At 45.2% G+C, this 27914-nt stretch overlaps 2 long non-coding RNA genes across 2 annotated transcripts in view; both read left to right on the forward strand.

The window, feature by feature from the left end:
* The window catches only part of LOC138127757 (uncharacterized), a 299284-nt gene that overhangs the window by 186707 nt on the left and 84663 nt on the right, over nt 1-27914 (forward strand). The gene's annotated exons all lie outside the window — the stretch shown is intronic.
* On the forward strand, nt 26720-27758 carry LOC138129728 (uncharacterized). The gene is made up of 3 exons (XR_011159362.1): nt 26720-26826; nt 26881-27054; nt 27112-27758. It is a non-coding gene; the product is annotated as an uncharacterized lncRNA (long non-coding RNA).

Genomic DNA, 27914 nt, shown 5'->3' on the forward strand with positions numbered 1-27914 from the left:
GCTTCTACCTCGCACAGCCTTTGATGGGGCACCGAATTGGGAGAAACGAGCTGCTGGTATTGCGGCGAGGAGGTGGTTTGCGTGTGTGATGTAAAGCGAGAAGGTGCCCCATACAAGAGACCAGGTACTCGAAGTAATGCGAAGAGCAGTCCCTGGGAGGAGTTTTAGTGGGTAGGAGGCCGCCACTATCCGGCCCCATAGATCCTCAGGGCCGGGTGCCCATGAGATGACCACTTTCCAAAAAAGAAAAAAAAAGGTCAGGTCAGGTCCACTCCAAGGAGCCGTGAGACCTTGTCGTTGGTGGAGGGGCTTAAGTAACCGGAAGGATGCTCGGGGCGATGCCGGCGGGAGTTTCGCGCTCCTGGCAGGGTAACCCATGCCGGCAAGGCTCGAGCGAACCGGTGAAAAACAAAAGACGGCTCAACCCTCGGCATCCACCACGGAAGTCCTGGCACGGGAACTGGCGAACCCGGGAGAGATCCGAGCTACGATTGATCGAACGCGGACCAACCGTCACATACCGTAACGGCGGCTCACACTTCAACAACCCTTCTGAGCGTGGCAGGGGTACGTCGTGTACCCGCGGCCGGGGACTTGTCTTAACCGGCCGGCCCGCGAGGAGACAACCTCCATAAAACAACCGACAGCGAAGGTCGCAAAAACTTGCGGGGCGCCTGGCACACCCCGCAGTATGAACGCCTCCCCCCCCAGGATAAGCGTCACCTGGGGGGTGACTACGTATATCGCCTCAACTCGTGGGAACCATAATGGATAATGAACAAAGCAAAAAAAGCAGCACTGGTAAGGGAGCACCACAAGCTCCCAAGGAAAAATAGTCAGCCGAGAGTCCGGTGAAAGCTGACACGGAACCTCCCTCAAAGATGAGCTTAAGGAAGTCGAGAAGGTCAGAACTCTGCTTGCGAGGAAATACAAGCAGCTGCTGACGAGGCTAGGGAAGGAGACCAAGGCGCTCTGTCAAATCGTCAGAGAAAACCAGAATACCAACCGAAAGATCAAGGGAGTCTCCAATAAACTCGAGAGCACGGTGACTCAAATGAACACCGAGAGACGCACGAGTTGCTGAGCACTCTGGGAAAAGAAGAGATTAGGAAATCGACACCTGACGCACTAACACCGCATTGCGAGGAATGCAACCGTAAATATCGGGAAGAGCAGGAGAAACTGAGGAAAAGGGTCGAGATCTGGAACGTCCTGACTAACAGCCCAAGCGCGAAGCAGCTGACAAAGATCGTTAATGCGGACTGGCCTGAAGACGTCTACAGCAAGACGAAACTCGTGGAGGAAAGGATCTTCTCTACCGCAAACTACAGGGACGTCATCGTTCTAAAGGGGATGCAGGACATAGAGGAAAAGTCCATTATAAAAGCTGTAATAAACCGGCAACCCCATATGGAGAAGTCCATAATGGAAGTCGTCAAGGAGGGGAGGATCGTGTACTCAAGTAACACGTGTTCGGTCTCCACGGAAAGCGGGACTCTCAGGGAGGAGGTCCAGAGGTATACTTTCATCGCGGGCGTCGACGACCGGGAAAGCGGTGAGGAAAAAGCAGACCAGTGCCTGGTGGACACGCTGCAGAAGCTTAACGGCATCTCCAAATTGCGAGATCTGAAACGCCCAAGTCTCTCAGTGGTCGACCTGATGACTGAAAGTCGACTTTGAAAGCTCGTCGAGTACGTGTACCAGGACGAGGAAGTGGACATCGTAATATACACGGGATCAAGGAAACGGGCGACCCGAGCTCCAGAGCAGGAGATAGATAGAGTAGAACAGTGGAAGACTATTAGGCGGAACAGAGAGGAAATCGTAATCAGCAAGAAAACTGGCGATCAACCGGTGACGTATGCCGAACTGCTGAGGTAAATGCAGCACACGGTGAAAGTCCACGACATCGGCATAAAGATCAAAAACCTGAGGGAGACCAAGAGTGGAAACATAGAAATAACCACCACGGAAAACCAAGAAGTCCAAGAGGCGTTCACTAAGAGTGTCGAAGAAAAAAATATGGGAAAAGCAGTGCCGCGCAGAAGGTGACGGCAAAGAAGATCTTCATCAAGGACATCCACGAGAGCACGACCGCGGAGGACGTGAGGGAGGAACTGATGAAACAGGCGACAGAAGGGGACAAAGGAGCAGATGACATCGTAGTGACGATGGCGGCAAAGCCTAACAAGGGGCGCAAGCTATTCGCATTAGCAACGCTCCCATTATAGACGGCGAATAAGATCTTTAAGTCGGAAAACTGTACGTCGGGTGGAACGCGTGTAGGGTCAAGAGCGCGAACGCTACCAGGAGGTGTTTCAGATGCCAAAGGTTCGGACACGTCAGGAAAAATTGCGAGAGCGAAATAAACAGGGAGGACAGCTGCTTGAGATGCTGTGAACCAGGGCACAAGGCGAGGGATTCCAAAAATTAACCTCACTGCGCGGCCTGCAATCAGAAGGGACACAGGGCGTACGAGATGGCGTGCCCGGAGTATAAGTATAAGAGCAAGTGGGCGAAAAAAAGCGAAAGAGGGAGGCAAGAAGCTAAAACGAGAGGCCTCACCAGGAGAGGAGCATGTTAAGACATCCACCAACAAATACCAACCGAGGCGGGGGAGCGCGACAACAACTCCAGCTGCGGTGCATTCAGCTGAATGTGAAGGAAGGAGGGAAGAGGTGGAGGCAGCCGTAAGAAGACTTTTCCCGGAGAGCGACGCTCCAGAATGGAGACGGCGGTCGCATGCACCGGTTGAAGCCTTTACTGAGGAGGAGCTGGAGGCGGCTGTAGGAAGGCTCGCCAAAAGAAAGGCACCAGGCCCCGACGGGATACCGGCGGAGGCGATAAAGACAACGACAAGGGTGTCGCCGCGGGTGATTTTTGCCGTCATTAACGGAGCCCTCGAGGAGAGGACCTTCCCGGAACGGTGGAGAAGGGTCAAGCTGGTCCTGATCCCGAAGGCCGACGGGACAGAACAGCGAAAATTCAGACCGATATGCCCCATCAAGGCCCGCCTGCAGAATGATGTAGATGAACGGGGAGGGCTGTCGGACAACCAGTTCGGCTTCCGGCAGGGTTTGTCCCGATGAACGTCATCGAGGAGGTCCTGAAGATGGCGGAACTCGCAAATTCCGGCTCGTTTGGCCGAAAGGAGTACTGCGCGTTGGTGGCGTTGGACGTGGAAAACGCGTTTAACACGGCTTCGTGGGGGGAAATAGTAGCGACGATGGATGAAATTGGAGTCAACGAGTACATAAGGAGATGGTCCAGATGTACTTGACTGACAAAACCGTGACGGTGAACGGAGCCTTGGCGGACGATCTGGCCGTGATGGCCAGTCGAGTCCGAGCGCTCGAGCGAAGCAGACGTGTAGTTGCCGTGTCCCCACTCCGCTCCGACTCTGTTCGCACGCTCGAGACCAGACGCTGACGTCATCGTCGGGGCCGCTTCCGGTGTCGAAGTTCTCGTGAGATTATCCAAAAACCGTTAATTAACTTAATGTGACGTGCAGAATTTGGAAAGAAAATAGACTTCAGTGACTGTGTTGTGCAAGTGCAAGTGGTTCGCTCTTCCGGTCGTCCAGGTGGGGGACACGGGGTCCTCTGCCGATAGCGTCAGAAAGCGCACGAACAATTAATCAAAATGCCTGCAAAACCTGCCGCGGCGTCCACCTCCAATCGCCGGAAATCTGTAACCCCGGAAGCCAGCGTAGCTGCCCAGCTAGGAACTCCGGTCCAATTTCCAGATGCAGATATGAACGACTGGTGCGCTGTAATTAAGGTATGTAGCGCGAACCTAGCCGTAGCACGTGACTTCATCATGACAAGCAAAGAGCAGCTCGGGAAGCGTCACTGCACACTGTTGGCCCTGGAGCTCATTCAGAAATGTTTAAACTCCCTGCTGTCCAACGAGCGAGAAGTCGCATTAATCTCAAATCCACCCCCGATAAAGGAGAACAGAATTTGGGAAATTGTAAAAGCGCGGTAGCCCCGCAACTTGCCGTATCAACAGTAGCCCCTACGCCTACGTATGGGGCCATTGCAGCGCGAACCCCAACTGCCTCAGCAACTAAACTAACACAAGTCAACAAACCCGCGCCTCCCAAACATTAAATTACAATCGTCCCCGAAGAAGACTGTCCTGGAGTGCACACTGCAGAAGATACAAAAATAATTCTTTTATCCCGCTCTCCCCGCGAATACGAGCAGATAAAATCGTAACAATGAAAGACAACGCGCTACATCTCGAATCACGCTGCGAATCGATTTTAAAGCTTGGAGATTCGCAAGTTCTCAAGAACCTGAAATTGAAAGCGGTCCCGACAAGAAAGATGTGGCCGAAAATGCAGATAATGGACGTACCAGCAAATGTTACACGAGAGCAGCTCTTGGAAGAACTGAGTGGACAAAATCTACCGGCCTCGGTTCCAGACCATTTTGTCACAAAAATCTTCAAACATGGCTGAAGAGCTCCAGAAAACTCGCAATTACGTGCCCCAAATGAATCCGTAAATTACATAATAGAAGTGTACCCAGCAGTGCGCCGGCACTTTTTGCAGACCGGACGGATATACACGTCATGGCGATCCCACCAGATCCGTGACTTTCTTACGGTAACGAGATGTTATAACTGCCAACGGTACGGGCACATCGCGAAAAACTGCAACTCTCCCCAGGCCTGCGGCTACTGTTCCAGCTCTTACCACGAAGCAAGCAGGTGTCCAAATCGCGAGAACCCAAATAATCACAGATGTGTAAACTGCCAGCGCAGCGGATCTACAGGTATAGCCCATTACACCGCCTCCAAGGTGTGCCCCATATACATCCACGGACTTCAGGACACCATTAGCTCAACAATATACGAAGTTGATAGATAATAAGCCCTACATCATACAACTTAACCTGAATAAATCACGCACTGCAACAAACAATCTCCTGGCGCACATGTTGGAAAAAAACGTCGCCATGGCGCTCCTCCAAGAGCCCTATGCCTGGCGCCACAGGGAGGGTTATAAAATACCCCTATTGCAAGGTGTGAAGGTAGCGGCGGTCGCAGCAGAAAAATTCAGGGCCGCCATTATCTACAATGACAAACTTGTGACACCGCTCTTTGTCTCTCAAATCTCCGCCGAGAACATTGCCGTCGTAACAATGCAGCTCGGAAAAACAGAAATGGCCATAGCGAGCGTCTACCTGCCACCATCAGGCGACATCAGTTCAGAATTCCCGGCCCTACAGAGGGTCATAAATGCGACCGTAGGCCTTCGGCTCATTGTCGGCGGTGACTTCAATACACGGTCAACCAGATGGTTCGACATCAAAGACGACAGCCGGTCGCCGCTGCTTCAAGAATTTTTTGACCTCAATTACTTAGATGTCGTAAACCAACCCGGCAACACCCCAACATTCCACTCTGCCAACGGACAAAGACACTTTGACCTAACGGTCACAACCCCAACAGGGATATCCCACATAAACAACTGGCAGGTCACGGAGACCCTCGTTGTATCTGACCACAATGCCATAACTTTCTCCCTTCTCGGCAACCAGGACACGACCTCGTCTCAAGTTGAAGACATAAAATATGTGATCGATTACAAACAACTCTCCCCTGAATACGTATCTGAAAAGATGGAAAACTGGAACCACAAATTCGATGCAAGTTTCCCAGATTTATGGGTCTGTCACAATAGTGTTAATGTTATAATGTTAGTGGAGATGGCAATGGTGATGTTAGTAGTCCAGTGTTCACAATAATGTTAAGGGAATGTTACTCTTACAGCTGTCAACGTGGTGTGAACTGTCACTGCGCCTGCGCGTGCCTGAAATTCTCGATGGTGATTGGTAGATGTTAACGAAGATGTTAAAGAACCAGACATTTTCTGGATCTCTTAACATCGTTTCTAACATTAACATCACCATCACCATTATTGTGAACGGTTGAACGTTTCACCAATGTTCTGAAGATTAACATTCTGGCTAACATTAACATTACCATTAACACTATTGTGACAGATACATTAGACACCACGGCTGCGGTCGACTGGGCCGTCGACTTTCTATACACAGGTGCGCGGGAATGTGCAGCCGCGAAGACCTTTCGGCGCAGATACCGTGCACATCGACCGGACAGGTGGACAGATGCTGTCGAGCGATTTCAAAAAATCCAGCTCAGTAAGAAATCGTTACTTTACAAGAATCGCCACCCCGAATATGCCAACCACCTCTACACGGAAATGGTGGCAGCCCGGGAATGCTTCAGGACCAAATTGACGGACGCGCGACAGAAAAGCTGGGCCCGTTTCGTCCAAAAGGATTTGGCAGGAAATCCATGGGGAGTCGCCAACCGCCTGGCCGCGGAGAAATTTCACAAGGCGAGGGTCCTACGCTGTTTCACAAGGGAAGATAATTCACCGACATTAACGCCCCGCAACACGCTTGAATTTCTCATGCACAAACTTCTCCCGGACGACGACCCCTCCGCAAACACCAGGGCTCAGGATGAATCCTATCAGGATTTCAGAGCCACAAATGCCTTACCGCATCAACCCGACCCGTTTACTGCCGAGGATCTTGACCGCATCGTGGCTGATCTAAAGCATCAAACTACTACACCCATGGACGGGTCGCTCCCTACTTCGAATCTTTAAAGCATGTTGGAGGCTTGGGTACTTCCCCGCTGCCTGGAAGGAAGGAAAGTTGGTCATTCTGCTCAAAGACCCTACCGGCGACGCCGGCAGCGTAAAGAACTACCGACCAATAACGCTGCTACCAGCATACGCCAAAATTCTAGAGAAACTTCTCAAGGACAAGATGACACGAACTCTCTCACCTCTTCACTCTCGACACCAGTTTGGATTCACACCGGATCGCTCCACCACTGATGCCCTCCTCTCGTTTCAAACAGCTGTCACCGAGGACAACCGGAAATACGCACTTTCTATCTTTATAGACACCCGAGGCGCCTTCGACAACGTCTGGTGGCCGAGGCTATTTCAAGTCCTCAGACATAAGCGAATCCCACATGAATTTCTGGCCCTGCTAAAGAGCTACCTGAGCGACCGCACAGTTACTTTAACACAGGGTAGCGTCTCGGTTCACAAACTCATTACGAAAAGACGCCCCCAAGGCACGGTCTTGGGCTCGATACTCTGGAATTTCATGCTCGACCCCCTCATTGATCCGAGTGGCCCGAGGGCATCAAGGTGGTAGCTTACGCTGATGACCTGGCAATCATCGTTACCAGTGACTCCAGGCAAACATTAATCAACACAGCCCATTCTGCATTAGATTGTGTAGCAGAATGGGCCCATGAAAACAAGCTGCGATTATACGGGAAACCGATTAAAAATGTCCAAAACCAGCGATAGTTGGGGATAATAATAGACCCAAAACTCAACTTCGAAGCAAACGCCACCCACTCAGTTCGGAAAGCACTCAACATTACTCAGGGCTTTTGCCACCGCGCCGCCCGACACTGGGGGCAGACCGCCCCATCGTCGCTACGGACAATTTACAACGGTGGGATTCTTCCCATTTTAACAACTCCATGATTGCAACTCCAATTGCATACGCTAATGGTCTGGCCGTAATTGTGAAGTCAAACCTCCGTCCGGAGCTAAAAACAAATCTTCAATCGATAACGGACAAAATCACGACCTGGACTACACATAATAAATTATTTGTTTCAGAGGCAAAAACTAAAATTATGATCCACAAGTGTCCACCTCGTGTCCACCACCGGGATCTCAACATCAAGATCCACGGACAAAAGAATACCTGGGGATCATAATCGACAGCAAGATGCAGTTCGAAAGTCACGCAAGTTACTCTGCCCGGAAAGCGAGGCAGATCACAATGGGATTAAGAAACTTCGCCACGAGAACATTCGGACAAAGTTCAGCAACATCACTGAGGACCATCTACCATCGAGCCATTGTACCCATCTTGTCGTATGGCAGCAGAATGTGGAAAGACAGACTGCACCTCCAATATCTGTCTGCTCAGGCACCAATCAACCGAATCCTGAGCAAGAGCTACGCGTCTGTCTCCAAAGAGGCTGCTGCTGTATTAGCGGGAAACCTACCAATGGACTTGGAAATTGCAATAAGAAATTGTCTGAGCGAAATCAAACACGGGCGAAATGCTACCTTCCTAGGAGAAATCATCACTGCAAACACTTTCGACTACAGATACCATTGCAAGGAGTACATAAATCTTCGCGCGATAGACTGGTGGCAATCCCGATGGGAAGCATCACCCAAAGGCAGAACCACCTTCGAATTCATTCCCGATGTTTATCGACGCCTTGCAGGACCGGAAATCAATTTCTCGCATCACAAGACCCTAGTCCTAACTGGACATGGAAACTTTGGAATCCACCAGGAAAGACTTGGAAAAAGCGAGAATGGACACTGCCAAGTTGCCCCAACATTGACGACGATCCGATTCATCGAATTCTGGACTGTCCAATTTTCGAGAAGGCCCGGGACACCTTGCGGGCCAACGTGAATTAGCCAGCAGATCTGACTTTGATACTGTTACGGGGGGACGTCCTCGTCACCGGGGCGGAGTGCCAAGGGGCGGGGCGCCAAGGGGCGAAGCGCCACGGGACGATGGAATCCACTCGGGGCCACCGAGCGTCTAGGAGCGGCGACGGTGACGAGCTGGAGCGGTCAGACGAGGGGTGGCTGGACGATGGTACCAGCGCAGGGACCCCTTGTTGACGGCGGCTGGTATGAGGGGTGGCTGGTCGATTATGCCAGCACAATTGTATTAGAAAAGTCAGGATAGGACAGCTTAGACTAGGTTAGGTTAGGTTAGGATCGGATAACCACGAAAGTCGTGGCACGGGAACTGGCGAACGCGGGGGAGATCCGAGCTACGATTTGGTCGAACGCGGACCAACCGTCACACACCGTAACCGCGGCTCACACCTCAACAACCCTTGCTAGCGTGGCAAGGGTACGTCGTGTGAGGACTCGCGGCCGGGGGGCTTGCCTTAACCGGCCGGCCCGCGAGGAGGCAACCTCCATAAAATAACCGACAGCGAAGTCGCAAAAACCTGGCGCACCCAGCAGTATGAATGCCTTCTCCCAGGGATGGGCGTCACCCTGGGAGTGACCAGCCTTCGTCGCATACTCGTGGGAATATAATGGAGAACCAACAATATACACTTGAAGGGAAGACAAAAGGAAGAATTGAAACAGAGGACACGATAGACCCGTTTCTGAGAAGAGACTCTATTTCCCAGACACCGCCAGGTATGTGCAGGGAACAAGTAGCAGAAAATACACCGATCACGGTGAGCGACGGCACACCTGAAGAAAAGAAAGTAACGGAAAATATTAAATCGGATGATGACGGAAATTTCGATGATGACAAAAGGAGAAAGACGGAGACACAGCAACGGCTTACGGAGTTTTACTTCCTTAACCCGACTTCAGGCGGAAAAGAAGGCAAAAAGGAAGATCTTACCGGAGATGAGGAAGAGGAATGGGAATTAAAAACCCCCCTGGACATAGTAGAAAGAGGAAGAAGAAGAACTCGCCAAGCGTACCTCAGCCCACGGTGGAAATAAGTGCAGCAATGCTGTCTCTCCAGACGAAAATTGACAAGATGGCAGACTTCTGTAGGACGAACCAAAACGTACATAGGGAGTTAAAAAGTCTGGCGAAGGAGATACGGTCCATAAATAGGACCGTAGTAAAAGAAGCAAAAGAGGATAAAATGGACTCGAGGGAAAGGGAGAGCAGATACCTCCAGTACAAGCACGACCTCAAAAGGGAAGTTGCGAACCTCAGACGCACAGAGGAGGAACGGAGGACGAGGCACAAACCTGAAACCAAAGAAGTAGGGGTGCAAACAGAGGTCAAGGACGGGTCTCCTGAATGCCATGCAGAGACAGTAGAGGTCTTCACTCAAACTGGGCAGGTTACGAAAGATCAAGTATGGAATGCAAAGACTTACGAAGAATACGCAAGCACAGCCTCCGAAAATTGGGAAGACTCGTGCTTCACAGCCACTGAAATCGTAGAAGGAAATACCCTGCAGGTTGCTAGGGATACGGATCTGTCCCTATGGGTGACGAAGGATGACGAGATGGAGAATGGCCTCCAGAAAATGTATAAGGAAAGGTTCCCCGAACTTTACGACTTGAAGGGAGAAAAAGTCGCTTATATAAAGATCTCCACCACCTACGGAAATATCACGCAGAACACATCGTCTGACAGGTATATAACGCGTGTAGAAGCGGAGAAGGAGGAGAGGGAGTATCACGAAGATCTGGAACAGTTGTACTCCATAATGATCCAGGAGGGACGAGGTTCCGACGGATGGCAGAATGCGTCTTCGGCCGACACGGACTGAAGATTATCACTTATGTGCCAAGAAAACGAAAGGGCCACGAAGAAGGGAAGCAGGAGCTAGGAAAAGAAAAACCAACAGAAAGGCCCCCAAGGAGAAGGAACAATGCCGTGATTGTGTCCGACGACAGCTGTGATTACTCACAGCTCTTGAAAAAGATAAAGGACAGGGTTATACATGAAGGAAACCAGAAGGCTGTGAGAACGATGAGAAAAACAAGAGAAGGCTCTCTCCTCATCGAAATAGAGAAAGGAGACGGGAACGTGGCGAGCATCGAGAAGATCGGCGAAATCGAGGCGGCAGGGGCCAAGACGAGAAAACTCGATCCGTCAGGGACGACGACGCTTGACATTAGAGGCATGGACGAGCTGACGACGGCAGACGAATTGGAAAAGGCCCTCAAAAATCTGACGGAACTAAAAGGAACCCACCTGACAGTGGGAAAACTTAGGCCCGCTTACGGAGGCACACAGGTGGCCACCTTCCGAGTGTCGAAGGAAATGGCCCGAAAAATGCTCCAGATGAAAAATGTAAAGATAGGTCTGAATAGCTGCAGCATCCGGGAGAGCGTAGACATAAGAATGTGCTACAAGTGCTGGGGCTACGAACATCACGCCAACAAATGCATGGAAGTAGACAAAAAGGACCAATTCCGAAAGTGCGGAGAAGAGGGGTACCACTCCGGTGAATGTAAGAACGGCGCATATTGCATAAAGTGCAACAGAGCTGGACACGCAGCGCGTTCGACACAGTGCAAGGCCTTCAAAGACGCCCTCAAGAAACGAGAGATGGAGGCAAAAAAGATGGATAACCGAAAGACCCAAGGGAGCACGCACGTCCGAAACAGGAAAACCTCGAACAGAGAGGGGGCAAATGACCCCACATGCAAGAACACCCCCTATTGCGTGTTCTTCAACTTGAAGGGACACGTATCCGGGGGTAAAAACTGTCCAACGAAGGAACAGGGTACGCAGTTGCAGGAAAACATCGAGAGCAGCTCCAAACCGCTTGAGGGGACGCGACCGCCGTCCCACAAGGAACCACAGGACCTGTGATTAGACCAACCGCAAGTCGGATACGCGGAACCTCTGGGAAACGAAAAAGTGAGGGGACGCAAACAGGTCAAGACGGAGAGGAAAAAGAACACGGTCACGCTCACAATGTTGCAAGTAAACATAAACAGAAGCCGCACAGCACACTTGCTTCTGGACGTGGAGAATTTCTCGGACCACCAGTACATATGCTACAAAATTGCAATGGGCGGACTGACTGCAAGCATAAAAAAGGATCTAATAACGGTAAAAGGTTGGAAAGTCACCAAGGAGGGAATGGGAGCGCTCAGTAACAATCTGAGCAAAGAGAGCAGGTTTGGCATGCCGGATCAAAATACATCGGATACATGCGAGAAGATCCTCAGATCCGTTTGTGATAGATCCCTTCAGCGAAAATGAAATTTTGGAGAGCGAAAAAAAGCGGTGTACTGGTGGAGCGAGGAGATTGCTAGCCTCAGGAAAGAGCGCCTCCGGAAAAAAGAAAACTGGTACGGGGAAATGGTAAAAACATTACCGTAGAAGAGAGAAAGGTGTTGCAAATGAGATACGTAGCACAGAAATGGACCTTGCGAAAAGCCATAACGGCCGCAAAAGACAAAGCATGGAAAGATCTCTGCGCAGAAGTCGACAATGACGTCTGGAGAGATGGGTATAAAATAGTACTGAAAAAGTTTAAGACATTTCCCAAGATTCAACTATCCAAAGAAGAAAAGCTGCAGATGGCCAAAAAGCTCTTTCCAACTGGTGAAAGAAGACTGTGGCAAATAAGACCGTTAGAAGAAAAAGACATTACTTCTTTCACATCCAAAGAACTTGAGGAGGAAGCCTCGAGATTGAAGCTGGGCAAGGCTCCAGGACCGGATGCTTTTCCTCCGGAGGTAATCAAGGCGCTTATAGAAAATCAGCCACACTATTGCTTGCAGTTAATGAACCGACTGTTAAATGCGGGTGAATTTCCAGCTACCTGGAAGGAGGCAAGACTTGTGCTCTTGGAGAAACCCCGAAAGGAAGGTCAAACCGAAACCACGTATAGACCGCGGTGCCTCCTAAACGTAATGGGGAAGGTATTGGAGCATTTGTTTGCTCAGCGACTGCTGACAGAACTCGAATGAAACGAAGGTCTTTCAGACTCGCAGCACGGCTTCCGCAAGGGCCATTCCACAATAGATGCTCTGAAGGATGTGCAAGGACTGGTAGAGCTGGTGCGTTATCTCTTGACACGCGAGTTAAAGTTGCGCAGAAGACCAAATTCAGACGACTAGTCACGAACGGGTCCCACCCGTTCTAAAAGATCGCCGTTGTTGAATTGCTGCTGAACCGATCTTTGCCGATAGTTCTCCTCCCTGTTAAACTCCTCCCTCCGCGCACTTCGCGTGTCAAGAGATAATGCACTAGCTATACGAGGCGCGCAAGAAGGGACTTGGCGCACCAAAGAACTGTGCGTACTCATAGCCTTGCATGTGGAGAACGCATTTAATAGCGCATTATGGCAACTCATAGTAGATGAACTGGACCGGAGAAACATCAGTCCGTACATTATTCGGATGATTGAAAGCTACTTCAGTGCGAGGACCCTGTCAATCGACGGCAGCCGAGTAGAGGTTACAAGGGCTGTTCCACAGTGTTCAGTGATGGAACCACTTCTTTGGAACATCCTGTATGACAGGAGTGCTGCGAATGCAACTGCCGGAAGGAGCCAAGTTAATCGGGTATGCAGACGACCTTGCGCTCATGCTGACATCTAAGGATGAGCCACGCATGAGTCAGGTGGCAAGAGATGCACTAACACTCATAAGCGAGTGGCTTAAAACCCATTATCTGAAATTATCGCTGCAGAAAACCGAGGCGGTCATATTGGCGGGCCGAAGAACCCTGACAGAGTTTGAAGTAAACGTCGAAGGTGTGACTGTTCGATGTAAAGAGTACATTAAGTACCTGGGGATAACGATTGACAAGAACTGGTCTATGAAAGCACACGTACAAGCAGTGGCAAGAAAGGCGGAAGCGACGACAAAGGCCCTAGGCAGACTGATGCCAAACAGTGGAGGACCGCGTGCAAGTCGCAGAGGGTCATCTGTTCGGTAGTTTTCTCGATATTGTTGTACGGGGCCCCTATATGGGAACACGCCATGAAAGTGGAAAGGTTCAGGAATTATTTGAAAAGAATTCTCAGGCAGAATGCTGCGAGGGTAAGCAGTGCGTACAGGACTGCATCGACGGAGGCATTGGAGGTGATAGCGGGGTTTCAACCCATCTACCTACTCGTAGCCGAACGAACTCGAGTCTACGAAGAGGGTCGAGAATCAAGACCAGATGCACGAAAGTGGCTGCTCCAAAAATGGCAGGAACGCTGGCAGCAAACAGAGAAAGGAGCCTGGACAAGAAAACTAATACCAAGAGTGAAACCCTGGTTGGAGAGAAAGCACGGGGAACTCGACTTTCATCTCACCCAAGCCCTTACCGGACATGGCTGTTTCGCGGCGTTTCTCCACAGGATCGGTAAGCAGCAGGACGAGGGCTGCTGGTACTGTGGGGAAAGCGACGATGCAGAGCACACGCTCTTCGTGTGCGAGAAATGGGACAATGAGAGGCTATCGCTGATGCGAAAGACCACGAGTTGGCCGCCCACGACTGAAAATTTTACCGACACACTTTTGCAGTCCGGAGAGGACTGGAACGCCGTCGTCGTTTTTGTGACGCGTGTTCTCACAGAAAAAGAAAAACACGAAAGAGAACGAGAAACGAGGAATCACCCTCCAACGTGAACAACCAAGCCAGGCACCTGAAATAATGCTCAAGCGGTCCCGGGTGCCTGTGTGCGGATTCGAGGAGGGGTTTTTAGTGGGTAGACTCGCCGCCCCGACCATCACGACGAAGAGTCCCAACCTCCCCAGGACAGGTTGGTGTCCTGGGGGTTGTACGTAATGTATTTTCCCCTCCTCCCAAAAAAAAAAGGTTGGGATCGGATAGGATAGGACAGGTTAGGTAGGCTAGATTAGATTAGGTTAGGTTAGGTTAGGTTAGGCTAGTTTAGGTTACGTTAGGCTTTAGGTTAAGGTTTATGACCAAAAGTTGGCCAGTGACAGCACCGGGCTCTCAGGGGGTTTTTCGGGGCAGAGGGCGTGGTTAAGGAAATGGGCGCAAGGCAACCTTTTTGAGCTGGTTTAAACTTGTCCAGCTGCCGGGACAAGTGCTCAGATTTTACCCGTCTAGGGAGTATGAACAAATGCTCTTTAAAGTTAAAATTAAAGTTGGTTTATTCGGTTCAATTTGGAAATCTCGCACAAAACAGTTGTGTAGCTTTAGCACTGGTTCACACGAAGATGATAACGGTTCGCATGTGACCAAATAATGAAAAAAGATGCGGAACCAGTACTTTTAGATGGTCTTAAAATTATGTGGTCTCAACCAGAAAAGCTTTTCTCTTACAATTGACCGAAACTTAAATTAACATAGTATTCTAAGACGAGATAAAATGATTTTAAATCCTTGAAAAGAAACCTTCCGAACCTTCAACTTCCTCCTGGTCTGGTATGAACAATGAAATGAAAATGAAGTAAGCCCAAGGTCAAGGCTTGGGTGTCACCTTGACTATAAATAAAAATTGATTCCTACAGGAAGGTGTGAAGTCGGTAAAGTTTCGGAATGTTGAAATCTGATCTTTAAATTTTCTAAATTGACATTATGAAAGTGAATGCAAAAGTGTTGACAAAAAATTCTTACTATTAGCAAAGTACAAAAAAATTCATGAAAATGCAGAAACTGTTAACGTTCTTGGCGATACTGGAAGTCCTTCCGGTACTCCTCTGTAGCGTACTACACGATACTTTTCGGTACGATAAGAAGCGGTACGATAAGTTGCGGTACGATAAGATGCGGTACGATACTGGATCGAACTACCCAAACTGGATCGAACTACCCCTAATAAATGGTATTAGTGAAATGAATTCGCAATTGAACGATAATTACCTCTATAATGCAAGGGTCACTCGACCACTAACTCGAAAATGCGTTCCGCTGGCGTCGCCTCGGCATCTCTCGACGAAATGCCACGACTTCCGCATTTTTAATCCCGGCACCGCAGTCCCATAAATCGCGAAAATTGTCACGCGCGCGATTCTCGACCTTATTCAGTTGCGCGATAAGGCGTGATGCGCTTGCAGGGTACTGCGCAATCAAAAATGTGCATTTCCGGTGGTACTACACGAGAGCCGTGTCGCGACAGGTGTACCGTCATGGCGTCGGTTTGTTTACATCGAATTTCACCGACCGGGAAATTTCAGATTTTGGAGCGGTAAAGTGTCGGTAAGTCGTGCATGTCAATTCAGATGTTGATTGCCGTAACTCGCAGGTCAAAAAAAGGACAGGAAGAAAGATGGGGTTGAAAAGAAGGAGGTGACTTTCCGGCAAGTTACGAAAGAGGAAAAGGGACCCAACATTGCCGTACGGTCACCTATCGCTGAGAAGAAGAAGAGAAATGGAAGAGAAAGAGAAAGTGAAAGTGGGGTTCCGATAGATAGGTTGCAGCTCGTCAACCTAGAGTCGTGAGGCCACCTCAGCCTGACATTTGCGGGGGTAACAAGTGTTCCTCCAGCCCCCCCGTGGTGGCTGGCACAAATGACTCTAAAAAATGAAACTTCCGCTTCCGGAATGAGCGACGTAAAAAACTTGAAGGCAGGGTGGGCGCGTCGCGTTGCGAAATGCCGTGCGTTATCTGCTAGTTCCTGATTTTCGAACAGCGATCTATTAGTCCCGCGAGCATAAGTAGGACCTCTTGGCCTCCTACTCCGGCCAATCGCCATTGTGGCGTTTTGTAACGCTACAAGTTAGGCTAGGTCAGAATGTAATTCCAAGGATAAAATGATAATAATTAATCAGACACAGGCTCCTTCTCATGCAACAAACTACATGTCAAGAGTAGACTAAGTTAAAAAAATTTCTCTCGTGTAAGAAGACAAATTAAGATAAACTTAGACATAGGTCATTAAATTGTAAACTGTAAACTAGATTATAAACAAAGTTTTTTTATTCTTTTATATTTTTTTATAAAAAAAAGACACAAATTAAGATAAACTTAGACATAGGTCATTATATTGCAAATTGAAAACAAATTTTAAATTAACAATTTCAGGTAAAAACACATATACACAGCACACATTGAAAACACACATGTAAAACCATAGACTTTCAAACAATCACACATGCACATACAATCACTTCAAAATTTGACAAAACAACCGTCATCAAAAAGATGCGAATTTTCAAACTTTACACTGTTGCCCAGGAAAATGAAACAAATTGAAGACGAATTTTGTAAATAGTATTTCAGAAATCAATAGTATAAGAAATATGTAACATTCATGAAATAGTTAAGAGCAAAACTTCTGTAAATTTCCAGCGCCCAATTTGGCGTAAGTTTGTCAATATACAGGGTGTCCCAAAAATGGCGTACAAACTACTTACTACCTTATCGAGGATGCTTAAATGTACATGAAAAAAATTTGGAAAAAATGTTTCCGACAAAAAAATCTATTATTTTTATTATTATTATTAACGATAATACTACGATAAATGCAATCAATGATATATTCATACATCATTACCTTGCAATGTTACCGTAGAGGATTTAAAATAATTTTTTCGATTTCCAAAACTTCAAAATTCTCTATTATGCAGGATTAGATATTGATAGTGAGTGATCTTGTACTTTGTGATAATATGTACGATTAGACGTAGCTGTCATGACAATTTTATACATATATTTCAAGATAATTGACCTGTTAAGTGCCACATTCAAAGACCGCCAAATCAGATAATAAGTCCAATAGAATTTTTTTAACATTTTTCTGGCGTTTACGGTAATCTTTTCTACACCGTAGTGGACCGTTAGTACGCCATTTTTGGGACAGCCTGTATGTGCCCACGGGCAACTTTTTTTTTTATTGGCCGTGATGGCTATTCTGCTCCGAGCGCTCGACCCGAGCGGACGTGCCTTGCGAACCGCTCTGTGAGCAGGTAGAAAGCGACCCTCGAGCTAAACCCTTGTGGCGTCACTGGGCTTTTGCCAGCGACCACTGCAATATCTGTGTTCTGGTGTTAGTTAATACATTATACCGCGCATAACTACAAAAACTGCGTACTGCTGTGTTTTCTTTTTCCCGTGCCTTCCAGGTAGAGGATACGGGGTCCTCTGCCGACTGTGCAACTGCTGGAGACCAAACCACCAAGAAAACGCCCATTCATGACCACCCAGCCGATCACCTCGACCGTCACCACCCGCCGCAACACAACCAGCGCAGAGGCCAACGTGGCGGCGCAGCTGGGAACACCCGTGCAATTTGGCGACACCGACATGAGGGACCCTCGTAGCGTGATTATGGTATGTAGCGCCAACCTTACCGTAGCTCGCGACTTTCTTCTAACGCTAAAGGAAACCCTCAACAAAAGACAGACAACATTGCTAGCCTTGGATCTGATTCAGGCAGGCCTAAATAATCTACTATGTAGTAACTTCGCGACGTCAGCAGTCTCCCAAGGGACCCCCATAGACGAGACTAAGATAGAGGAAATAGTTAAGAACGCGGTGGCTGCGCAACTTGCCAACTCGACGGCCGCCCCAACTTACGGGGCGGGGCGATCGTCGCTCGCCCTCCGACCATCACACCAGTCAGCAAAGCCCCAGTTTCGACTCCCGCGCCCCCAAAGTTCAAGATTACAGATTACAGATTACAGATACAAAGCGACTACTTAAAACTCGCGCCCCCCGGGATTATGGAATTCGTGTAGATAAAATTGTAACGCTAAAGGACAACACTATCCACCTAGAGTTCCATTATGACTCCATACTAAAGCTTGCAGAATCTTGAGTCTTGAAAGACCTAAAACTAAAAGCGGTTCCCATCAAGAAACGGTGGCCCCGGATGCTAATTTCGGACGTGTCAGAAGGCACAACACAGGAGCAGCTAGTCGAGGAACTAACCGGTCAGAATCTACCGGACTCGGTACCGGACGATTTCATTGGGAAGATCTTTAAACAAAACCGGGGAATTCAAAGAAACACTGATTGGCGCTCCTCTGCAGGGTCCGCAAACTTTGTCGTAGAGGTTCACCCAGCCGCTTGCCGATTATGAGAAGAAATCTTTCATCACACACAATTTTATGAGGCAATCGTTGTTGTTGGTGTTGCTGCTGTTAATCCAAAATCGAACTTCATTTTATAAGGCGCCACAATTTTACAACGACTCAAAACGCTTTTTTTTCACTTCAACATCAAATCAAACTTTTAAGCGCTCGATGATCGAACCAACTCGAATTTAAATTTCAACATGAAATCAAATACTTGCACGCACGCACAACGACTAAGCCAAGACATCGATCACAGCTTTGAATCGAACTCAACTTTTCATCGCAACAGAAAAGCAAACTTTTGCACACACACAATGCAATACTGCATCAGAGATAACGCGAGATCGGCAAGCGGATAGAGGATTTTGTCCGCAAGTCAACAAAATATTGTATGCTTGCTCTCTTTGTCACTAGCATGGAATTTACCTATTTCGATCTCCCTCCCACAGTTGCAGTCCACGCGTAGGTGGTAGCACCGTAGCTGTTTACGTCTGACGTCAACTACATTTGACAGTGACAAATAAATGACAATTCGCAACAACAATTTTGACATCTGTTAACACCTGTGCTAAATTTTCTACAAATTACTGCTCGTCTACGTTAACAACATTTTGATTTTGTTTTTCATGTGCATCAAGTGATCAAGTGCTTTCGTTATCCGTAAGTAGACTTATCTAAAAGTTATTATTGTGTAACGGTTGAAAATATGCACGTGATAAAATAACATTCGTTTATTTCCTAAAACTAGAAACAACGTAGACAAATGTGTTTAATAAAGTCTGTTCTTATTTTAGTTAAGATGCCGTCTTCGCGATTTTGTCTGGTCTGTGAGTCATCACAGGATGAAGTGCAGAGTATGCATCGTTTCCCTATCAAGTTGGGGCAGGTACCTACCTAATTATAGTATTGGAGTCGCATGTCTAATATACATACTATGACAAAATATGGCAGGAAAACATGGGCATTGAATACTGGTGATTGGTAATGGGTTGATACAGGGCTTTCATAAATGATTCGTGTCACAAGAATGCTGTGTCGCCATTTTAATACATGAAGTCACAGCACATCTGATGCATGAACCATTTATCTACTCTCAAGGGTGTGCTTATTCCTTTCCTACCAATTGTATGTATAATCAGAAAGCAATGTAACTGGTGGTTGTTCATTCCAGCTCATATGTTTATTAATTGTTAAACATGTGCTTTAAATTATTATCATTAATATATGCTTTCATTAGCTCTTTCCTTAATAAATGTAATAAGTTATGTTGTACAAATTGCAAGAGTAATTCCATTTTCCATTTTATTTGGTAATTTTGAAAAGTTATATCAATTGTTTTTTCTCCAACAGATATAACCATGGAAGTTTGTGCGCCCCAAATGGCTGTATCTGCAATGCACTCCTTCACTCCCAGCACACCGAAAGGGTCTGTTTCACAAAATTTATTTAAAGGAATGAAGGATATATCCCGAACAACTGCTACGCCAAGGAAATTGAAGCTAATGGATATGACATGCAGAAAAGAAGATCACGTGAGGAAATTGAAGAAGATATGCAAAAAAATCTAATGACTTCAAAGCCTTATGTGCCTTTGACAAGTCTCAAGTGGTACAGAAACTATTTAAGGGCATGGCCATGAGCACAGTGAATTTTCTTGTGTCAGAGTTGAGGAATGCACGGCGCGAATCCAGGGGACGACGATGGACCATAGAGGAAAATGTTGTGGATTTAATTCTAATGAAGAGAAGTTGCAAGGTGCTTAAGGTTTTTGAGCAAAATCGTCACCATGCCAAAATCAACAGCGGTTGCGTGAGCGAAAAGACACCAGAGCTGAGAAGACGAAGCGTAAAAAAATGGCTCATAAATGAACATATGTATACTTTTCACCTTATTTGATAACGTTTAACAATAACACTAATAAATTATCTGTGTCACTATTGATGAGGCTGAATTTTATTTTATATTTACTTATTTCATCCATATGGTAACATCAAATCAACCAAAATTTTTGATAAATCGTGCAGATTGAGCTATGTTCTTAATTTGGACGATTTTTCAAATTTTTTGGTTGATCGATGTTACCAGTTTAAATTACGATATTTAGAACTCAACATTTTAAATTTGGCGCCCCCTATCCCACGCTCGTGGCGGGTGGCTAAAGTTACATATGCAGTTATTGTAGTAACTTTAACCACACGCCATGATCGGACGCCCTCTACACGTGGATCATTCTTTCCAGTCGCCCAGTTTAGTAGTTCGGATAGTATTTTACCACGTACTTGACAATCTCTACGTTATCTCTGACTGCATCAAGATCGACCACCGCTTCGAAACGACATTTCAACTACACGTCCGACGAATGAATCGAAATCTGCAACCGCTTTGAATTAACCTCGACTCTCCATCGCAACAGAAATGCAAACTTTTGCACAGACGACTGCATCAAGTTCGAGCACCGTTTCGAAATGACATTTCAACTACACGTCCGACGAATAATCCAACATCGGTCACCGCTTCACATTTACATCTCAACATGAAATCAAACATCTTGCGCAGCGAATAACCGTTTACTTTACCGCTCAAGAAATAGTGAGCTAGAATCGGCCACCACTTTTTCAGGTCAATACACAATCCAAACATTGACACAATCGAGTGAGCCAGGATCGGCCACTACTTTTCAAGTACACTGACCAATTCAAATTTTCGCGCGCTTTAGTGAGCCAGGATCGGCCTCACTTAACTACTAAAGAGAAATAAGAAATTTGGTACAACAGCGACCTCATGCGCAACAGGCCTGCGCGTCTATTGAAAATAGTATTTCTGTTGAACTACAAATGAAAACAAACAAACTGAGCTCGTGTATGAAATGGTGAAAGTAGCCGATATTCGTGCTTGAAAATTAAATTGCAATAGGTACGCGCCTAGATCTTACCAGGTAGTAGGTACAAATTAGTTAATTTTTGAGTGTTGTGTTAATCGATATTATTTATTATTGTACATTTTGGTAAGTACTGTCACTATGAAATAATAATGAACGTGCATTAATTTGTGAATTCTGCTAGGTGATGCGATGGTGATTTCTGTCGTACTTTATTTGGTGGAATTCCACGACCACAATGATGAATTTTCCACTTCGGAATAGGTACATCTGTCATTCCTGTGTTGAAATATACAAAGTTTAAGTAGAATAAGGTGATATTAATTGTGATGGTGTGATTCTGAATCTTAAGAGTACCCAATGACAATAATGGCATCAAAAAAGACACATTATTCTTGTGCTGTTTCAACGTGTCTTAACAAATTTGTAACTGCAAGTGGGCTAAAACCTACTAAACATTTTTTTGCAATCCCAAACGCACCTCTTGAGAAGAGAAAAGCTTGGTTTGATGCAATAAATTTTAATCAAAGCGCAAAAATTAATGACAATTGTATAGGCCGAAAATATCTTTGCGAAGATCATTTTTCTGATGAGTGTTTCTCAAATACAAATAAGAACCGCTTAAATAAATTTGCAATACCTACAATTTTTAACAATAATAAAAATATAAAAATTATAGAAAATATACATTTATCAATCAATAATACTGTTGCAGCAGAAACGACAATCAATTCAGACATTTCTTTTGAGAGTAAGTCTAATGAAATTCCAAAGTCACCATGTAAAGACGTTCAAAAGCGGCGTTTGTCCCCTGAAACGCCCAGAAATGACACCAAACGTATTAAGCGCTTTTCAATATTAAAAGAAATTAATTGCAGAACGGTATCGTAATTGACTCCCAGGAAGAAAAAATAAATTAAAAAGTTAAGCAAAATTTTCGGCCACCTCGTCATTTAAAGAGTTGCAGCAAAATCTAAATGCAGCTGGAGTTAATTTCATTCGGACGCAATTTATAAACTGCAAAAGAAAAATTAATACGTGGACTCCTGCCGATAAAGCTTTTGCACTCGCGATTTATAAAAGAGGACCAAGGTGTTATAGGTTCCTACCTAAAATTTTAAAATTGCCGTCCAAATCGACCTTGCAGAAAGTATTGAAAAATGTGCCATTTCACTGTGGAGTGAATAAAGATCTATTGGATAGATTGTCAAAAGTAATTTGCAAAAAGAATAGGATTAATAGGTTTTGCATCTTAGTTTTGACGAGGTAGCTTTGTCTGCGGATTTAACATACTGCGGAGCCTCAGCCTTAATAATGGGCTAGTACGAAGATTTGGGCACATTAGGGCGAACAAAAGAGATGGCCAAAAATGCGTTGGTATTTATGGTGCAAGGTTTTGCGCAAAAGTTGGAAGCAACCCGTCGCATATTATTTTGTAAAAAATACTGTTAAACACTGTCATTTGAAACAAATAATATGCAAAATAATAAGCGAACTTCAAATTCGTGGTTTCGAAGTGGTTGCCACCGTTTGCGATCAAGGATCCACGAACGTATCGGCCGTTAAAAAATTGCAAAAAGAAACCACCACCGATGGGAGAGAAGGGCCTTACTTTTTTGTTAACAATAAAAAAATTATAACTTTTTTTGAGATGCCCCATCTACTTAAAAACACAAGAAATGCACTGTCACATTATAATATTAGATTTTCTAATAATTTCGTAGCAAAATTTCAACACATCGTAGATGCTTATTAGGTGGATAAAAAAAAAAAGATTTCCCACGCTTTATTAAATTCGCGAATGTTTTTTGGACATTAATTCGCCAGGGAATCGTGCCCTCAAAATGAAGGTATCTGTAGCGGCAAAAACAATGAGTGCTACAGTTGCCAGTGCAATTGAAACTGCAATTGCAGTGTCACCAGGAACAATTCCTGCGGAAGCCATTCATACTGCAACGTTTATAAATGACATTAACGATTTATTCGACAGTATGAATGGTAATCTGCGTTATAAGTGTGGAGGAAATTCATTTAGATGCTCTATAACAGATAAGTCCCGACACAATTTATTCTGGGAAAGTATGATGCAGAAAATTAGTTCTTGGCAATTTGAATGTCCAAAAACTGGTCAAATTGACGATGTTAAAATGAAATTTCACAATGGGTGGATAAATAATATTCGAGCGTTTCGTGAATTATGGAAAACTTGTAAAACGGAGAGCTTTGAGTATTTGCGAACACGAGCCGTGAATCAAGACTGCCTCGAAAATTTGTTTTCAGTTTTGAGACTATTATACATGGCATGGGCAACACAAATCCCAGTTGCTACCGATTCACGGCAGCTCTCAAAACTAGCGTTCTGAATAATCTCGTGGGTTCTAGCAAAGACAAAAATTGCGAAACCCACGATGTCGAAATATTAGACAATTTAGAAGAGTTTTTAGATGGTGATTTTAATGTAAGAAAGCCAATAGTAACGGATCAAGCAAATTAAAAACACTCGAATGCGCTGCATGTCACTTCACTATGCATTATTATCACAAGATTTAGAACCATGTCATACATTTACTAGTTTTAAGGAAAATGACGAAAAAAAAAAAATACGTGCAAAAACCACTAATGACATTGCACATACATATGAGGTGATATATTATTTTTTAAATGAATGTGGAGAAATTTCGAATGTTTTTCAAGACGTTTTCTAGACTTCAGTTGGTTTTCTTGTACAGACCATTGTTCTGAAATTCAATCTGTTGTAACGGGCTAAAGCGCCCCATTTTTGGCAAAAAATCCCAAAGTCGTGATTTTTGTGTAGAGGGTTCCTTTGCGCTACGAGCTGAAAAACAGTTTTGACTCTGCCTCAGAAACAATTGTTTAAAATACTCATTTCCGGTAATTCGATGGATACTTGATATAATCACACCGTCAACCTTTTTCATTTCCGCATTTTTTTCTTAAAGTTCCTCATCTTCATCGCCCTGTGGTGAAGGGCTGAAGAATATCGTCACCCTTTGTGATTTAGGGGAAGTAAGAGTCTTCCGAAAGTCAGAACAAAATTTTACAGTCACCTACGGAAACAGCTTTACTAGCAGGGTAGTTTAGCCACCTTGTTCCCTTCAACTTTACCCTGGGGGCCCACGCTCGGGCACCGTGAGCCTCAATTTGAGTGCCTTCGTTCCTTCGTGCCGCGAACTAGTCCGTGGGCGAAACTAGTTCAATTTTAATGCCCATTGTCCTCTACGTGTGACTCAGCGAGCAAAGGTTTGCTGATTTCTCCATTTTCCATCAATTTCATTTAACTGAACCTCACTTCTTTGTTTATTTTGGTCTGTCAACTGTCTTCTCTCATAAAAATCCAACACCCACTTTTCCTGCGACCGCAGCATACGGCAGTACACCATTGGCCCGCTCAATTTCACGTGGAATTAACAAAAACACCGAGTTAATAAAAGGGAGAGATAAGAGATTTTAGCTCTCTTCCCGTTTTGCGTGTACCCCAAGCTTGTTTACGTGGTGAACGTACCGTCTAATTACCGTCAAGTGCCGCAAAAGGGAAGAAGCGGCTACAATCTCGCTGTCGCAGTCGAGAAATCCACGACTGGACATCTCGCAGAACAATTTCCCTAAAGGGCAGAGTAAAAGCTCAGGTGAGACCTCCAACCTTCTTATCGTCGACCTTCCGTCTTTTTTTCTTCAGCTGGGTAATTTTCTATTGTCTTCCCCAGGCCTTTTTTCCTTATCTCGTCATTCTCGCACATTATCTTCGACCTACCGCGAAATAACGCCTTCGTGTCCCGGACTCTCCAGAGGCAAGTCCGTGTCCCACAGGAGCTACCGCCGGATCCTTGAGGCGAGTTACTCACAACGCTCCGCGCAGGCGCATCCACCCCCGCCAAAAGCCACCCTCACCGGAGTCCCGGAGTCCAGCTTCCGGCAGCGACCAGCACCGCAGCAACTACGGTCAGAGCTTTTCATTCTTTGCGGAAAATTGCCATCAGGAACGGACGCTTTGTTCCGTTAATCTGCTACCTAGTTGATGCACAAGTGCGCTGGATTTTTATAAAACAACTTGCGATAAAAATTGTGAAGGGCTAGCTACTACGCGTGATTGTTCGCTCGGATCAGTCAAATATTTTTCAAGTAAATCAACGCCCTGTACGACACGTGGCCACGCGCTCCAATATAGGACAATTTCTCGGGTCAAAAACCGAATTAAATTTTATTTTTACTTTTAAATGGTAGCGGCTTGCTAAATTAATTCAATTTTAATTTTTACAACTCTAATTATCAAATGAAACGGATTTTACATAAATAGATTTTTTTTATTGTTACATTTGTTGCAAGTTTTTGCTGGTCGTGTAAAGTTAAATATTTTTTTTGTGAATGTTTTTTGAATACTCTGGTTATTAAATATGTGTTTTTTTTTCTAAATATTGTTGTAGTCATTTAGTATTATTGTTTTGTTATAAGCGTAGGTTATAAGTTAAGGCATTAAGGCCTGTTTTTTTGTATGTTCCCATGTGCATTATGTATCTTTTGCTTGTCGTGCAAATTAATATTTTTTATTTTTCACTTTAGTATAATTGCATGATAACTCCTAGGATACGAAATACGTAAACATGTCCATAACAACCGGGGCATAATACAGGGCGTAGCGTAGTAAGAATAAGCGGGCGTAATGAATTCATAACGCCCTCATCAATTCATAATTGCAAAGATGCCAATTTTTTTTTTTTTTAAAGAACACGTGAAAAATAAAATCTTGTATGTACCACGGCGTCACCAAATGATTACGCCCATCGAACGATATCCATCTCTCGGGCTAAAGGCCTCGAGTTGGATTCATCGTTCTCCGAGCGTAATCATCGTTGTAACGCCCTTGGTGCATAAATAGCTATTATTGCTTTCAACTGTCATAAATTATCATTTTCTCCTTTGTAAACTGCCTGCTAACTGCTCTAAAGCAAAAAATATTAGATAACCGACCGTTGCCCTAGACAACACATCAAAGTGACAATTCTCGAAAAATTTGTCAAAACTGTCAAAAGCAAATGCGAAATCATTTTAAATAGATTTGGAAGCTTTGGGGCGTCGTTTCAAACAATAAAAGTTTGTATGCAACTCATTTCTGTGCAAATTGGGTTTTTCTAATTGCCCGAGAGGCCAGATTGAAATACGAGCGCAGCGAGGATTTTAAGGCCTCGAGGCGCTTATTACCACTTCTTCAAGCTAATAAAATTCCCACTAATCTTCAACAAACATTTTGAAGATAACCTTTTTCCTCTTGACCAAAACATATATCAACTCGCTGACCGTTTTTTTGCAAGTCTTATATTTTTTGATGCACCAACGAAAATGTCGCGATACTTTGCTTTGCTTTTCCTGGGATTGTGCTCGATCAAATGCGGTAAAAACATTGCTATTGGAAGAAATTAAATGTTTGTTACATATTCTCTTGCAGCTCTCACAATAAACTGTCATGCAACAAACATTACTGCTTTACTAGAAGGTAATAGACATGACTTGGTAGACTGCAATGTGTACATGACCAACATGATGGGAGGGCAAGGATATGGCAATAAAAATGTATCAACAAACTTAGATTTTCGTTGTTATACTGTTGCTGTTGACACAGGTAGGTTGTGAAAATATCGATGAATTATTTAAACAAATAACCTTTGGTATTTTACAGACACATCTGATGTAGTGGTCAAGGGGTGCATTCTAGGTGGTTGTGGTTTCATGAAGGAAGCGTTGAAATATATGGTACGAAGCTTTCAAGGGTCAAGGTCTAATTCGATTCAAGGAGTCGAGTGCAAGTTGTGTAATAGTGACGGATGTAACTCGGCAAATTCCATATAAATATTTAATTCTTCGAAAAATCATTTAAGAACAAATTGCATTTTTTGACCTCTTGATAATAATACAAGTGATAACCCCTGGACAGTCTTCTTTCTGAAGTAGCGATAAACTTGCAGTCACAAAAACTAAATCATTAATAAGCACCACAAAGGACTTTAATTAATTCTTTCCAAAAAAAATCTGAAGGTAGGGGAGCACAAGCAATAATTCAAGTGGTTATTTCCTTTTGCTTTTTTCATCCAGTGAAAAAGAGTTGAATTACAGCACGAGCAAGTATTACAAAACAGAAAGGAGCACGCAAATAAGTTGCGACCCTCCATACAACCCTGACTTAGCTCCAAGCGATTTCGTTTGTAAAATAATGATAAAGCAGTATCAGCAGAGTTGAACCATTTTAAAAATAAAAATTCAAAATATGTTTAATGAAATGGCAGAATTAATTCTTCCTGTGTTTAAATAAAGGGTAGAATATTTTTTGCTTTCAAGAAATTCTTAACAATTATGTCGATACACTAAAATTTTATATGCAATTCGTTTCTGGGTAAATTGGGCTTTTCTAATTGCCCTCGAGGCCTTAATACCCTCGCTACGCTTGTGTTTTAATCTTGTCCCTCGGGCAATTAGAAAATCCCA

Source organism: Tenebrio molitor, chromosome 4 (assembly GCF_963966145.1).
Source record: "Tenebrio molitor chromosome 4, icTenMoli1.1, whole genome shotgun sequence".
NCBI lineage: Eukaryota > Metazoa > Arthropoda > Insecta > Coleoptera > Tenebrionidae > Tenebrio > Tenebrio molitor.